Here is a 14,315-nt window from a genome sequence, read left to right on the forward strand (position 1 = left end):
AAAAAAGTCAGCAATGAAAGCGTCACCCGCAAAATACGAAACGAGTGTACGGGAAAAGAGGGCAACTTAAAAATTTAATCCATAAGATGATAAGCAAATTATAGCGAGAACAGAGGCACGGAAACAGGAAGTTATTATTTACGTGCCTCAGTCGGTCACGGGGACGAATTCAAGGAATATTCCAACACAGGTAAGTAATTCAATGCTTGATATTTCTTTTTTTTCGCGTCAAAACATCGACAGGAGGAAAGGAAAGAAATAGGGCACATTTTCCTATAATTGAAACAAATATTGGGAATCTTCAATATGTTTTCAAACTCAACAACCCTACTTTGATAATCTATACTTAGCATCCCTAGTGGTATTTCCACCGGTAGGTGTGAGAGGTCGAAATATATTTGCGTCTAACTTTAGCATCAATACCTTGCACTCCAAAATAATTGTTTATTCCGATGATTATAAAAATTTAAAAAGCCTAAATCAGGTGACTTCAATATTTTCAGCATTCCTAGCGGGAAAACATCTGCATCCTTGCTACTCAAAGTAAATAAAGATTGATATGCTTTAGCATTCCGCATATACAAGTGTAACAACGTAAGAAATTTGAATTTTTTTCACGCAATTAACTCGATTACATTTTTACTTACACCCTTACCCTAATATCAAGTGAAGAGAGGAATTCAAAAGTAAATTCTAGAAGAAGATAGGCAAGAAATTAACCCCTCAGCTATCGAGATAATTATGAGGGAATATTACCCTAAAAGGTGAGACTACCTCAAAGAAAGTTAAAAGTTGGGTGTAATAGAGCGTGGTGGTATTCGTCTTGAATGGGAATGAAATCAGCTTCAGTAACTATAAGTAGGACCCGAATGCTTCAAATGTTTCCCTTCACTAAGTTTCCCTTACACTTCCACGATCAAATGAACACTACGGGTTCCCCCACAGCAAACGAAATAGAGATACGTGTTTGAGATAACAGTTTGGATACGTGGTCTATATTTAGGTAAGAACCGAAGGGAAACAGTAATTTCAATTATTTTAATAATTTGATACATTTGTAGTGAAATTAGCCTGTATTTAATTAATTTTTAATTCCATCACCATTGCATTCTATTTTAGAATGTACATCTCGCTATGTTTAATATAATTCAACTACATAATTACAAGCCATAACTAACTGACATACTTGCCTACTTAATTTATGATGTCAACTAATGTTTGCTACTGTCTATTTTTATTGCATTCACGTGCCATAGCCAATGTATTTTTTATTCTTCAATTTAATGAATGTCTTCCATTTTTCCTAGTGATTGTCAATAAATTTCATTGATATGTCCATTATTCATTGAAAATGTAATCTTATTGCACATTTAGTATGACAAGTATCAATTTAAAATATCTTATATTTACTATTTGTGCCTCTCTATAACACTGTCAGTATGTAATATAGTGTGAGTGATAGCATATAATATTTTTTTTATGAGTGTGTGTTGTTTCGTGTATATCAGGGTATGTTATTGAGTGAAATGTTTATTTTTTTGTGTCGCAGAGGATATGTACTTAGGTGTGAACACACACATACATTTGTGATGAGGTGGAGTATGAAATTTTGTTTGCAGTAACCAAGCACGTATTCGGTTGGAGGGCTCTATGGACTTCAGCCCTTGCAGAAAATATTTCCCTTGAAAAGACTACCTGCATTGCCTTAGGAGAACACGACTAGCACAGGGGAGCCTATCCCTTGGCTTTTTCTGTACTTTTGTGAGCCAAAAACTTAGGTCAGGGTCTCGAATTCGAAATTTTCTAGGAATCGATTCTAATTGCCCTCTCCCGCCGTATTACTTTTCGTTAAAATTCTTTTAAATAATCGCGCGGATTTCGGAAGCAAGCGCCTATAGAGACCAAGGCAAAATAAGTACGGCCGATGCAGTAGATGTCAGCCAAGCTATAAATATCAGCATTATGCAATAGAAATTTATAGCTTTAGCGAGAATCTTGCGATCATTTTCTTCCGTCCATTACATAGTGATAGCTCCAAGTACAGCTCTTCATGAACCAAAAAAGTAATCGCTCACTGTACCATCATTTTCTGAATCACACGATCATTCCAATCGTCCCTTTTTCCATCCCTTGTTACGTCATTTTCCGTATTTAGAACTTTAATTCTAATAAATGCCTATCGTGTTGTTACAATCACTGTTATTGTCGGTGCGTTCTAATTGGCTGAATGCCTAATTGCCAGCGACGGAAAAAGGTACGTATAGCTTTCTTTAATTATGAGGTTCACAAACGTAGCGTTAGAATTGTTGTTGGCGGTCGTTCGTTCTGTTTGGCTTTGAACACCGTGCCAGCGATGGTATCCGCGAAGGAAAAAGGGACGGGATTTCCATCCCGGAAAATGATTGCGTGAAACAGTAATTTTTCCGCCGTCATGGGAGTCACCTCTGGAGGTATTGCTCGAAAGAGACTTAAAATGGTCGTATGATTCAGGATTTATTTGATGATATTCCTGATTTTCCAGTGCATGGAGAGTGAAAAAATATCTAAATACCAGTATAGGCAACCCTTATATCACCTAAGATCCCTCACCAAAGCAAAGTTTTGGCTGGCATCAACCAAGAAACACAAGACACCATTCGGTTTTTATATAATGTTAGGACTTAAGCGATGCTGCGGTCGAGGTTCTTTTGTTTTATGAGAAACGAATGAAGTTAACGGAGATCCGTTTGTCCGCGGAACGATTCCTATGCAAGGGATGCAAAAGACTACAGAACATAGAAGTTATAGATACCATTCTTTGGAAACCATTTGAATAGCATCTCTTTTATTCTGCAAGTGATGTAAATGCTGACAAAGTTATAAGGAGGGTTTTAATTTATGATGACAAAAGGGAAAAGGAGATATTGATGAAAAGTATTTCTTCATGAATTATTCCGAGATGGTGTTCACGCCAATTTTGTTTTAATTGACTAAATATCTTTATTAATTCTTTAAAACAAAGAAGAGAATATTTCAGTAGAAGTATGTGAAAGTCAAGCATTACTTTTTTAATGACTAACAAAATAAATATCACTTCCTAAATACCTAGAATTTTTTCTACATTTTTGTCATGATATTGTCTCGTAGATATTTTTACCCCGTCTCTAACACGGCATCAAAATAAGTGCACTGTCCAACTATACTGAGTTTTTATTCCCTAAGGCTAACTGCGCATCAATATTGCTACTTCTTATTACAGGACTGAAGAATTATCAGTTATTGGAGCACATGTGCTAATACAGAAGGATAGTCTGAAGATCGGCGGATTGGCGAGAAAAAAAAAATAGAAATTAAATTGTGGAATGGTATCTATATTTTTTCAAATATCCATCGAAAAGACCTCTTGTATTTTCATCCTGGAGTTTATTTCTACGTCTCTCCATTCGAAAAGTAAACTGTCTCAATTACGTACGTTCAATTGTTGGCGATTCAATTTATTATCGAAGTATATTTCAACCGAATCAACGCAAACTTTGAACTTTTCCAGTTCCTTTACTTCCCTCACGGCTTACTCCATTCTATAAACTTGGCCATAAACTTTTTTTTCCTCCCCGACCTTAAAAACTTAATCTTAATCGCTCGACTCTCACTGTTTATCTTACTCACCCTCCTCCTTGTTCCCTACCTCAGCATAAAAAATACACTACCACACCTCTAGATAATGGTACTGAGGCAATGAAACCGGTCGAGGTCAATTGAAATGTGTGGATGCATCCTCCTAATCCAAATGATAATTTTTGTCCATCTCTTTGGTGGTACAGCTCCTGTGATGGCGAAAAAAATTATGGTCTCGCAACCATTTTCCGCTATGACTCTAGGGATGGCATTTCCAACCCATTTTTCCATCACTCGTCACGTCCTTCTTTCCGTCACTGAAACCATAGCCTAAGGCGCTTTCCTTGAGAGCCGTCCATGTTCTATTGGTAAGGGCGTGGGCGTTCGGCTACGGATCCCATGAGACCGGGTTCGTAACTCGTTGGTGGTAATAAATTTTTTGCCGGTCTCGGTGGCGCCGGGGTAAAGTCCCCGGCTGCTAACCTAGAGGTTGCGGGTTCGAATCCCGTCTGTTCGAATCCACAATCCAGGGCATGGATGTATGTCAAAAAAGTTAATTGTAATTGAAAGGACTATCTAGTCCTAAGTTTGCTTTTAAAATAAAGACGATGTTATTATTATAATTATTAATCCAATCAGAACGCACGGCCTTTAACAGCAATTATAACGCCACGCTTGGCTTTTAGCTGAACGACAGAGGTACAAACGGAATATGACGTAATAAGCAATGGAAAAAGGGCCGGGAGAAACGACCGTGAAAAGCAGACAATGATGAGTTAAGCGATCACTCTTTTGGTCCCTGAAAACCTATCGCTGGAGCTGTCATTTTGAGGGACGGAAAACATGATCGTGTGCTTTAGGCTTAAGTACAAAGTTTGTGTATTGAATCAGTTGTCTCAGTCAAGGGTTGAAGCACTGAGTGGGTGCTCATGACCACAGTGGCGGATCCGAAGGAGGAGCCACACCAGACACCTCCCTTCTTCCACCTGATCATCCCAAGATGACCGCATCATCCACCCAATGCATGACGTAATGCGCCGTAATGACTAGATATGCGGCGACCTCGGGAGGTATCCACTGGCTTGAGACGGGTCCAGCAGGCATAAGCAAAGAAAAGGGATATTGAACAATATAGCATCGGTGGGAGAAAGTGTGACCTTAGAATGACAGGTAAGTAAGCATTTATTAGGAAATTACTCCATCGTTGAGGGAACCCAGGCAAAATGTGCATTTTCATAGAAACCAGATTAAAGTTGAAAAACTGCCACAGAGACAAAATCTTGGTATAAGTGAAGCCTCATGCATACGGTTTGCGTTGGCAGATGATTTCTACGGCGTCATTTCTTACTTTGTCTGTACAAACAATCCTGAGCTTTAGCTAAGACGCATTGAATGACGTCATTGACAATGAAGGACGTTTTCCGTCGTATTCCTAAACAATTAAGTTCATTTTTTAAATAAAGCCTTTTTTATAAAGTTTTAATTGATATAGTATTAATCGTGCCTCGATGCTTAACATGACACAACTCTCCCGATCGACTCATCGTTTGTTTTTTTTCAGAATTATTACTTGTTTGAAAAGTACGCCGTAATCTTAAGATTCTCAGGATGCGCAAAATAAATCCTTTTCGGCATTTACTTGTGTTTGAAGCGCAAAAATTTAATCTGCTAAAAAACTTGTAAACATTAAATATTTATGAAAAAGCTAGACGTGTAAAAAAATTCAATTCTATGCACGTCGAAAATATCAAGATAACATCACAAGTTTAAAACAATAGGGGATCACGATGGTGTGGTAGCTAGAATGTTGGCTTCCCACTCAGTCAGTCCGGATTCCGAATCCGGCGGTGGCACAGAATGTTCAGACTGCCCGATCCCTTCTCTGCTACTCGACTACTTTAAGACTAGTGCTCCGCCCATCGGATGGAACATTAAGCCGCCTTCTCCTTAGAACCTTCCGCTACGAGCAGGCTAATTCCGACGCTGGGTTTCTTTCCACCTTTCCCTTATGACGAAAATGATCTGAGCCCTAGGTTGCTTCCTCTAAGTACCATATCATACGTAATGTAAACAATCAAAACATAGCGAAAAACAACCAATCGCGGGGATACTTATGCATCCTCTTAACGCGTCAACTTTGTCCATCTCTATGTTGGTGGTGGCTCTCGGGTATTGCTGTGTAGAAAACATTTTCACTCAACGTTTCACTCCTCCTACTGGGAGCGTTATCAAGAGAATGGAAGGAATTTATACTCGTCCCGAGCTTATATATGTTTTTCGCTACCCATTGTTGTGCCGGATTTGAATTTTAGGCGATAGCCGTTGGTCATTATATTGTGCTAGGAATTCTCTCCATATACGGCTGAGGTTATACCCATCCTCCCTATTAAAGTTATTAGGCCTTTTCGCTATCTCGATGGATTCACGTATAAGACGCGGATGATGTTCTTCCGTCTTCGCCAATACCCGTGTAGCGTCAAACATTATTCTATGCCCAGGGCTGGAGGCAAAATGTTCAGCGACAGCTGATGCGTCCCACTGATGTAATTTTAACGCTCTTTCGTGCTCTTTGAGCCTTTGGGAGATTGAACGCTTGCTCTGTCCCACCATCTCTCTTCCCACTCCGCTGGAAATAAAGATGAATTTTTATCGGAGTAAAAGTTTTCAGTCTTCACTTCAAGGATTTAATAAATTCGAAAATGAACGATACTGGTCGGTAAAAATGATATGAGCAACGAGGAGCCAGTTTCTTTTGCTGGGCATTTCTATTTCAGCAGTTGAACGACAGACACTACTGCAGTAAGTACTACGTCACTCTTGCTCATCCAACTTTCATCATTCACAAAATGGGAAATGTTTTACGTGAGAAATCCCAATAGAGGGAGATGGCGTCGGGGGAGGATGCGATTGGGTGGCGGGGGGCACGGATGAGGAGAGGAGAGGTTGCCGGTATGAGGCGAGCATCCCGAGGAAGAAACGGAGACGCAAAGAATGAAAGGAATTCCTTGTTTGATTGGGGAGTCGAGGAGGCGGAGGGGAGAAAGAGCTGTGATTCGTCGGACGGAAGTCCGGGACCGGAGGAGCTGGATTGCTGGAAGATGCTGCATGCCATGCGCACGGGGAGGCTGGAATCTCTCTATGGCTCTCTCGCACTTTCGTCTGGATAATCCCGAACGCATCGCTCGCAACAAAGGGAACCCTCAAATCCTTACCCCAAAACAGCAAATAAATTCAAGGAGGAGCTCAGAAGACTCGAATTGAAAGTATGGATAGCCTCTCATTGCAGTGTCTCACCTGTGGGTTTTCTTTTTAATTTCTATTGTGATTTTCTTCAAATTTATTATTATTTTGTGGATGTGCGCTTCTTGCTAGGTGTTATCTTAATTGGGTTCTGTCTGTATTGGACATTTCTGTACTGAGCATTGTCAGAATATTGAGTATATTTTTCATGTTGTTTCTTTTTTTGCCCAATAATGTACCTAATCTCAGTTTAGGCTTTACATTTTAGCTGCTAATTACTTACCACCTGGCCATTGGCCTATTTGCAATTTGCCTTTAAATAAATCAGTAAATAAATATTATTTTCAGATGCAACTTTTCCAGTTGTGGCAGAATAAACAGCTGGAGCCATAGTTTGGATGAGTCTGAACCGATCAGAAGGCCGTATATCTCCAGTTTCCAATAGTGTATATATAGACTCCGGCCACAATCTAGAGACTCTAAAAGTGGTACTCAAGTTAAAAAGGCCAGAAGGTTGGGAAAAATAGTGTTTGCATTATTTCATCGTTGCTCAGAAGATGACTCAGGTCCCACAAGTTTGCTCCCTGTTTTTTATAGGCCAAACCAGTGAGTTTAAATTGGTCCGAGCGGAATCGAGAGAGTATAAACGTGACAAAAACAAATATAGTTAACTTTCGAAGTAGTGTCCTTCCCGCCCCGCTCATAGGGTGTCATTGAGATCTCGCTCTACGGACAATCGCCCAGCTTGGATATAGGGAGAGGTTTTGAAAGAAGGCCAGCTGAGTTTTGAAGCTAGCACCTTTAATAGGAGGCCTGGTGCACCAATAGAAGGTGTTATAATGTTTATCGTTCGTCCATTGATGGGTGCATGGCCGATGAGCGTTGAACAGATTTCTGCATACAGACAATGGTAGTATTCAAAGTTGTATGGAAAATAATACGCACAAATATTTAGCAAATTAGGATCTTCAATTGATAAAATTTCTCGAAAAATCAACTTTTATTCGCATTTAGCACAAATTTTTAAATATATAAGCACCCGTGTGTGTGTTGGAAGTGGCCGCGCCCCCTCTAAAGGTGCAAGGGAATTTCAGTGAGAGCGGAGTTTTTTTTTAGTTTAATTGAAATAGTATGAGTAAAACTTTGTGTAATTAATTGAAATGTTTATTTTACAAACCCCGGTTTCGGCCAAAAAGGTCTTCAACAATACCTTGATGATGTTGTTAAAAGTTGAGACTCTTTTTTCAAACACTTTGACTATGCTGAGAGGTATATTTGTTTAAAGTTGTACAAAGCAAGTAAAATTTCACCCAAAACAGCAAATAGATTTAAGGAGGAGCTCAGAAGACTTGAATTGAAAGTATGGATAGCCTCACAATACAGTGTCTGACTTGTGGGTTTTCTTTTTAATTTCTATTGTGATTTTCTTCAAATTTATTATTATTATTATTATTTTGTGGATTCGCGCTTCTCGCTAGGTATTTTCTGTATTGGGTATTGTCTGTATTGGACATTTATCGTCTGTATTCACATGACGAGCGGAAGAGAGCGTAGCAAATTTTGACTTAATTGTAAGTAAACCTGCTAATCAATGAAGCAATGGCATCAAATAATCGACATTATGAGGAAGTTATAATCAGTATTTTGTCAAATCATTTATATCGTTGTCGTAATAAACACGCATGTCCATATTAATTCGTGAAGTATCGCCGCAAGAATCTTTACTTGCTAATTTAATAATGTAATTTTCAAAATTTATTTACAGGTTCGAGGGTGTCGCTGAGGAAAGAGATGACTCAGGGAATGTATGAGTACCTCTGCCGGGAGGGGGTTGAGAGGGTGGTTGTGGGTGGCTTTGATCAGCGGGAAGAAGTATTCGAAGGAAGGAGAAAGAGAGAGATATACGAATGGAGAGGGAGAAGGAGGAGGGGGTCACCTGACCAGCAGCGTTTTGCCACGGAAGCTCCGGGGAGTGAGTAAGAGAGACGGGCGGCAAGGAGGAGACAGTCGACTTGGAGCGGGGCGCGGAGGAAGGCGAGAGAGCGCTTTACGGGGCAGACAGAGTCAGAGAGCACCCGGCCGCCGCCGCCACATCTAGTCGCGCGCCGACGACCCAAGTCTCCGCCAAGTCGCTCGTTCCTTTGGGCGGCCGCGCCACTGGGGGAGTGCCCGCGTGGGGTGTGGTGCCAGAGTCAGCGAGTGCGCCTGACGCGTTGCCAGTGGCTTGCCGGACTCGTCCGTTCCCTCTTCTCGGGCAAGAGGACCGCCGTCCCCCGGGGCAGGAAGTGTTCCCCCCTTCGGCAGACGCCGCCGAGACGAACAGCTGGAGCGAGCCACAGGTGGGTGGGTGTGTCCCCCTTACCCAACAATCAAGAGTGTGTGTATTGGCCCCCCATCCTTCGTATCCCTCCACCCACGAAACTACTTGTTCCATCACCTTTAAAATGTTAAAAATTCCCCTTTTTTTCTTCGCGTGGTCCGTTCTCACGTCCTCCATTCTGGTCGCGTGGTGACGGGTTTCGCGCCTGCGCTGTTCTGCACGTTCGTGATGGTTCTCTCGGGCAGACCCCTCGGTTCACTTTTTTTTTTGCTCACATTTCCCCGCGTTCCCTTGCCTCCACACGTCCCCCTTTCCTTTTTTCGAGCGAGGCAGAGGCGAGGGTACGGCACACATGAGGGAGCGGAGAAAGGAGCAGTTGGGGGAGGAGGAGGGAGAGAGTGGGACCGCTCACTGATCGATCGGGAAAAGGGTTGGGCCACGGATCTGCATCCAAATAATGGGTTCGCCAAAGTCACGTACTGTTTGCGGGAAGGGAAGATGCTTCATAGCAGTGGCGTAGCTAGGGGGGTCCGAACCTCCCCCCCCACCCGAAATCCTTCAACAAAGAAAACGAAATATTGATACATCATGAATTTACAAAATATTTCTTTACCAAATGAAGTTTTTTCAATTATGAAAAGTGTTCAAATTAGTTTAAAACCCACTTATTAGTACCCTTTTTTTAATTTTCTCCTCCTGTTTTTGACCCTCCCTGAACAAAATTTCTAAGTACCCACTCCTTAATAGACGTGCTCATAAATGTATCCGACGGAAAGGTCGACGGATTGTTCATGAAATGATTATTCTACGTGGATTCTATCCATTGTTGAAAGGGAAAACCTTATTTTCATGATGAAATCTCAACATATTCCTTGCGTGACTGTTTGTTTGGCATAATTACTCTACTCGGGAAAGTATTGTTCTGAATAGGTTGGGTTTGACTCTGCTCTGTGTGTATTTGACTGGGATCTATGTGTGTAATATAAACCAAGGGCCTTAAATCAAGCAAATTTAGAGGGGGCTGAAAAGGTTAGAAATATTGTCTTGATAAATAAAGTTTTTCGTATTCATAAAATTCTCCGAAAAAATGTTGAGTGAATAAACTTAAACTCCTGTTATCAACAAACCAAAGCCCTTAATATAGTAATGTTGACGACATATATAATCATTATATAATCATATATTTAGTGGAAGTTATATATTAAGTCGGAAAAACGTATTTTTTTGCAATCCAACGTCGAAAAATCATTTTCCAAGTAATGGACTCTTACGCCCTCTCTCAATTATCTAGAGAGTACATAAGTTGACGACAGCTGAGGAGGAGCAAAGTGTATTATTAAAACCATGCTCCCCTTAAGCATTATTTTCGCCTGTTCACTTCATTGGATTCGACGAAAAGCGGTCGAAACCGCCGGTTCCCCATTAAATACATTTATCGCGAACGAGGATGAAGGGCGCGAAAAGAAGAGGGGAGGCCCCATCCTCTCTCTCCATCCCTCCCTCCCCTCTCTGCGCTTTCATTGACGATATTTTTGCCGACGGACGGGTTGTACCTACGGGTTTATCGAACTCTCCGTCCTTTGTGGGTGGGTGAGCGGGAGGGAACCCTGGTGTGAGCTCCCTCCTCTTTCAGACCCCTCACCCTCCCCCCCTTACCGTGGGGGCTCATCATGTGTGTGTATGTGTGCCTGTGTTTTGCTCCCTCGGGGAGAGCGAGCGAAAAAGTTGACGAGGGTCGATTGAGTGCAGCCGCTTGCTCGGCAGACCGCGAAAGAATCCTCAATGGACGAAGCACATGTGCGAAGGCGGAGACAAGGGCTCCCTGGGAGGGGAATAATTTGCGCAAGCTCATTCTCCGCATGCCTCGCTAAGGACCGCCTCAATCTTGTCTTCATAAAGAAAAATCGTGTCCATAGTTTTAAGTCGATAATTATTTACTTTTTCAGGTAAATCACTTCTAATTGTTTTCCTTCCTATGATAGGATATATAGAATATGCCGAATTCCTTATTTATAGGTTTTTAAACACTCTTGCGATGATATTTCAAAACGAAAATATGATCCACAAAACTTATTTATCATAAAATTCTCCAAAGCTGTTTTGCTGCCACACAATTTTGTTTTTATAAAGAAAAATCGTGTCCACACTTTTAGCCACTAGTTATTTACTCTTTTAGCTAAATCACTTCTCATTTGTTTTCTAACAATGATATAAAGTATGAAATAAGCCAAAATCCTAATTATTGGGCTTTAAAACACTCCTGCGATGATATTTCAAAACGAGAATATCATTTACCACTCTTATTTACCATAAGATTCTCCATGGCGGTTCCATAGCGGTTGATTAATTAGATACTGGTGCTGAATAACTTATTGTCTAGTAAATATAATTTTATAATATTGCTCATGCATACGAGTTCTTTAGATGTAAAAAAGAAAACTTTCCGCATTATTCGTAAAGTTATTTCGAGTATTTTTAACGATCACTTATTCCAGGAGTTTTATTGCTTGAAATCCCTTTATATTTATTCACTTAAAGATAAATTTCAAGTTGTAACTTTCTAGTATATGTTTTCGAAATAGTGTTGCGGGGTGCCTACGATTTATTTAAACCATGTGAAGTGTGTCAACCGTGTGAAGTCGTTTCTTTTATGTCATATACTCCATCTATATTTTAGTTATAATGAACTTTTCCTACACAAACATGCCAATTATAGTCTAATCTAGAAAAAGTATTGAATATTACCTCTGATAGCGATTTTCAATTTAAAAACATATTGATATAGCTAGAAAACCTTATGTTTGGTTCCACTTTCTATTAGGCACAAAAAGATGTTTTTTTTATTTTCATTGAATTGACACTAACTTCATTTCTTGGAAGAACCTTCTTCACACTTTGACTATCATAGATAATTCTGTGTAACTTAAAAGTGCTTAAGTTTTTATTAGTTATACTATTGATTTTAAAAGTGATATTAGCATATTTTTATTATTTTCAATCATATTCTGCCATTGAATGTGATTACTCACCAACTTTAAATTATAAGTGAAACCTTCGTCCTAATTTTACGCCACGTTTCGCTACAGCAAATGCTAACGACAATAAACCAATCGCTGGAGCAATTTTCAGATGATGAAACTAGAATTGAAAGAAAAAACAAATTTCACCTTTTTGACTTTCATTCTCTGACTTGCCAAACCTAGGTCAATTAGTTCCACGAACACTACTGTGTAAAACTGCATGGGCTTGTTCGTCCATGGGGAAAATATGAATCACACTCTCACTCCTCGATAGTTCCCTCGCTTCTCAACTCTACTGCGCATTTAGGTCTCCCGATGATAGGCCTCTCGTGGATTTTTGCGAAACCCTCTTCGATGAAGCTGCTCGAGGCATGGTGTGCTTCGCCTAGATTTATGAGGTAAAACTCAGCATTAAACGCAAGAAACACTCAACTATACCGATTATTTGATTCTTCATACACTTATAATGGACAAGGAATTGGCCTTTAGAACTTATGATGAGACTTAACAATATGTCCATATTTTCTTATATATGGACTTTGTTATAAGAAGTAACCAATCCAATTTTCCACTGGTAGATCTTTACCTTGCAAATGGCGTAGCGATCCTGAATTTGAGTTTTCTTGTTAGGCAATTGTAAGAGGTCAAACACGATTTTACTATTATAATGATAATAATAAATGAAAAATCATATATTTACTGCAGAAGATAATTCGGAGAGTTTCTAGAGGCTTTAAGATATGGTAAGAAATAAATTTTTCGGGTTGAACAGGGATGACAAACCCTAAAATAATTTGTTAAGTAACTGTACTGAGATTTCGACGATTTGCCAATACAACAATTTTCTATATTACACAAACTTTCGTTAATGAATTTATCACTTTCATGCAATGATGAAGAGATAGCACAGAACTTGAGAGGTATGCAATGACGTAGTGTACCTATAATATATCTCTTTATTTTTTACAAGGATGCCATCGCCCGTGGCTTCATCCATACGGTCAGTTTCGCGGCTTCCTCTATCGGAGGGGACAGGTTCATTGCACTTCTTTGACACTGAAAAACCAGCAGTGGAGGCGGGGAGGGCATGAGGGTTTTTCCGTCGGTCCGCGAGCGTAAGGAAAAAAAAAGAAAGATTCCCCACGTCCACCGTAGAGCAGAAGCTAATAATACGCTAATCTAATACGTTAATTTTGGATGTAATCACACGCGACTCACTCCCTTTCAATCGAAAAAAAACTTAATTTCCTTCATATTGTAATAGGTTTTCCAAAGCAAAGTGTTGAACCAAATTCTTCGCGAAGAGACATTCTCTTTCTCGTGCATTTCAATTTTGTCAATACTTCTTCCTTTATTTTTCTCTACTTCATTTTCACGCTCGGGTATTTGGAGAATTCAAGTAATTCCATCAGAGGTAGACATAGTATTATCCCTTTGGATAACAAACTTCAACTGCTAGCGGCAAAGAAGATCGTGCAAAATTAAAGTCAATAATAGTAGTCGCGGCAAACATCAGGATGGTCCGCTAATTCTCCATCGAAATGACAACTCACTTCATTTGTTTTAGAAATAATCACCTTACCCTAGCGTCTCGTGTAGGCCTGAAAGTGTAAATGATGCTGGTTGCCGGAAGCGGTTCGTATAAATGCAAAAAATATGCTAAATGTAGTATTAGAAAATTGGCACTACACCCTTAGAAGTAGTAATCACTCCCCCATTAATCTGCTTTTTTCCGGATCACTTCACCTAATGAAAATTTATTGAATTTGAGATATAGTTCAATGTTGGATAGTTCAGGATTTACTGAGTAAGTCCTGGAAATTTCAAGATGGAAGCTTCAGTTTTTAGCAAGTACTAATTTATGAAAAGAAAAAAATACCACCAGTCAAACGTTCTCATATAAGATTTTCTTTGGCCGGAAGCTAAGAAACTTTTCATTTAAGTAATGTTTGTAAGATTATTAGAACTTTCTCTTGGAAATAGTATAGTACTACCCATAGTTTTAAAATAATTAAAATTATTATCTTCCACGCGACAGCCATGAAATTATGAGAGTATTTTTGTGAAGCAATGCAAAATTTATAGGTTATATGTAGATGCATATTTTTCACTCATATCCTCACATATATATTTTTTCTTCC

At 39.7% G+C, this 14,315-nt stretch overlaps 1 protein-coding gene across 1 annotated transcript in view; it reads left to right on the forward strand.

Annotated features, from left to right (window-relative positions):
• Window positions 1-8,831: 8,831 nt before the first annotated feature.
• Window positions 8,832-14,315, forward strand: part of LOC124161339 (aminopeptidase N-like) — a 73,944-nt gene continuing 68,460 nt past the window's right edge. Inside the window, exon 1 of the mRNA XM_046537656.1 lies at window positions 8,832-9,173. The gene's annotated coding sequence lies outside the window, so the exon portion shown is untranslated. The remainder of the gene's footprint in view (window positions 9,174-14,315) is intronic.

The sequence above is a fragment of the Ischnura elegans genome, chromosome 1, assembly GCF_921293095.1.
Source record: "Ischnura elegans chromosome 1, ioIscEleg1.1, whole genome shotgun sequence".
NCBI lineage: Eukaryota > Metazoa > Arthropoda > Insecta > Odonata > Coenagrionidae > Ischnura > Ischnura elegans.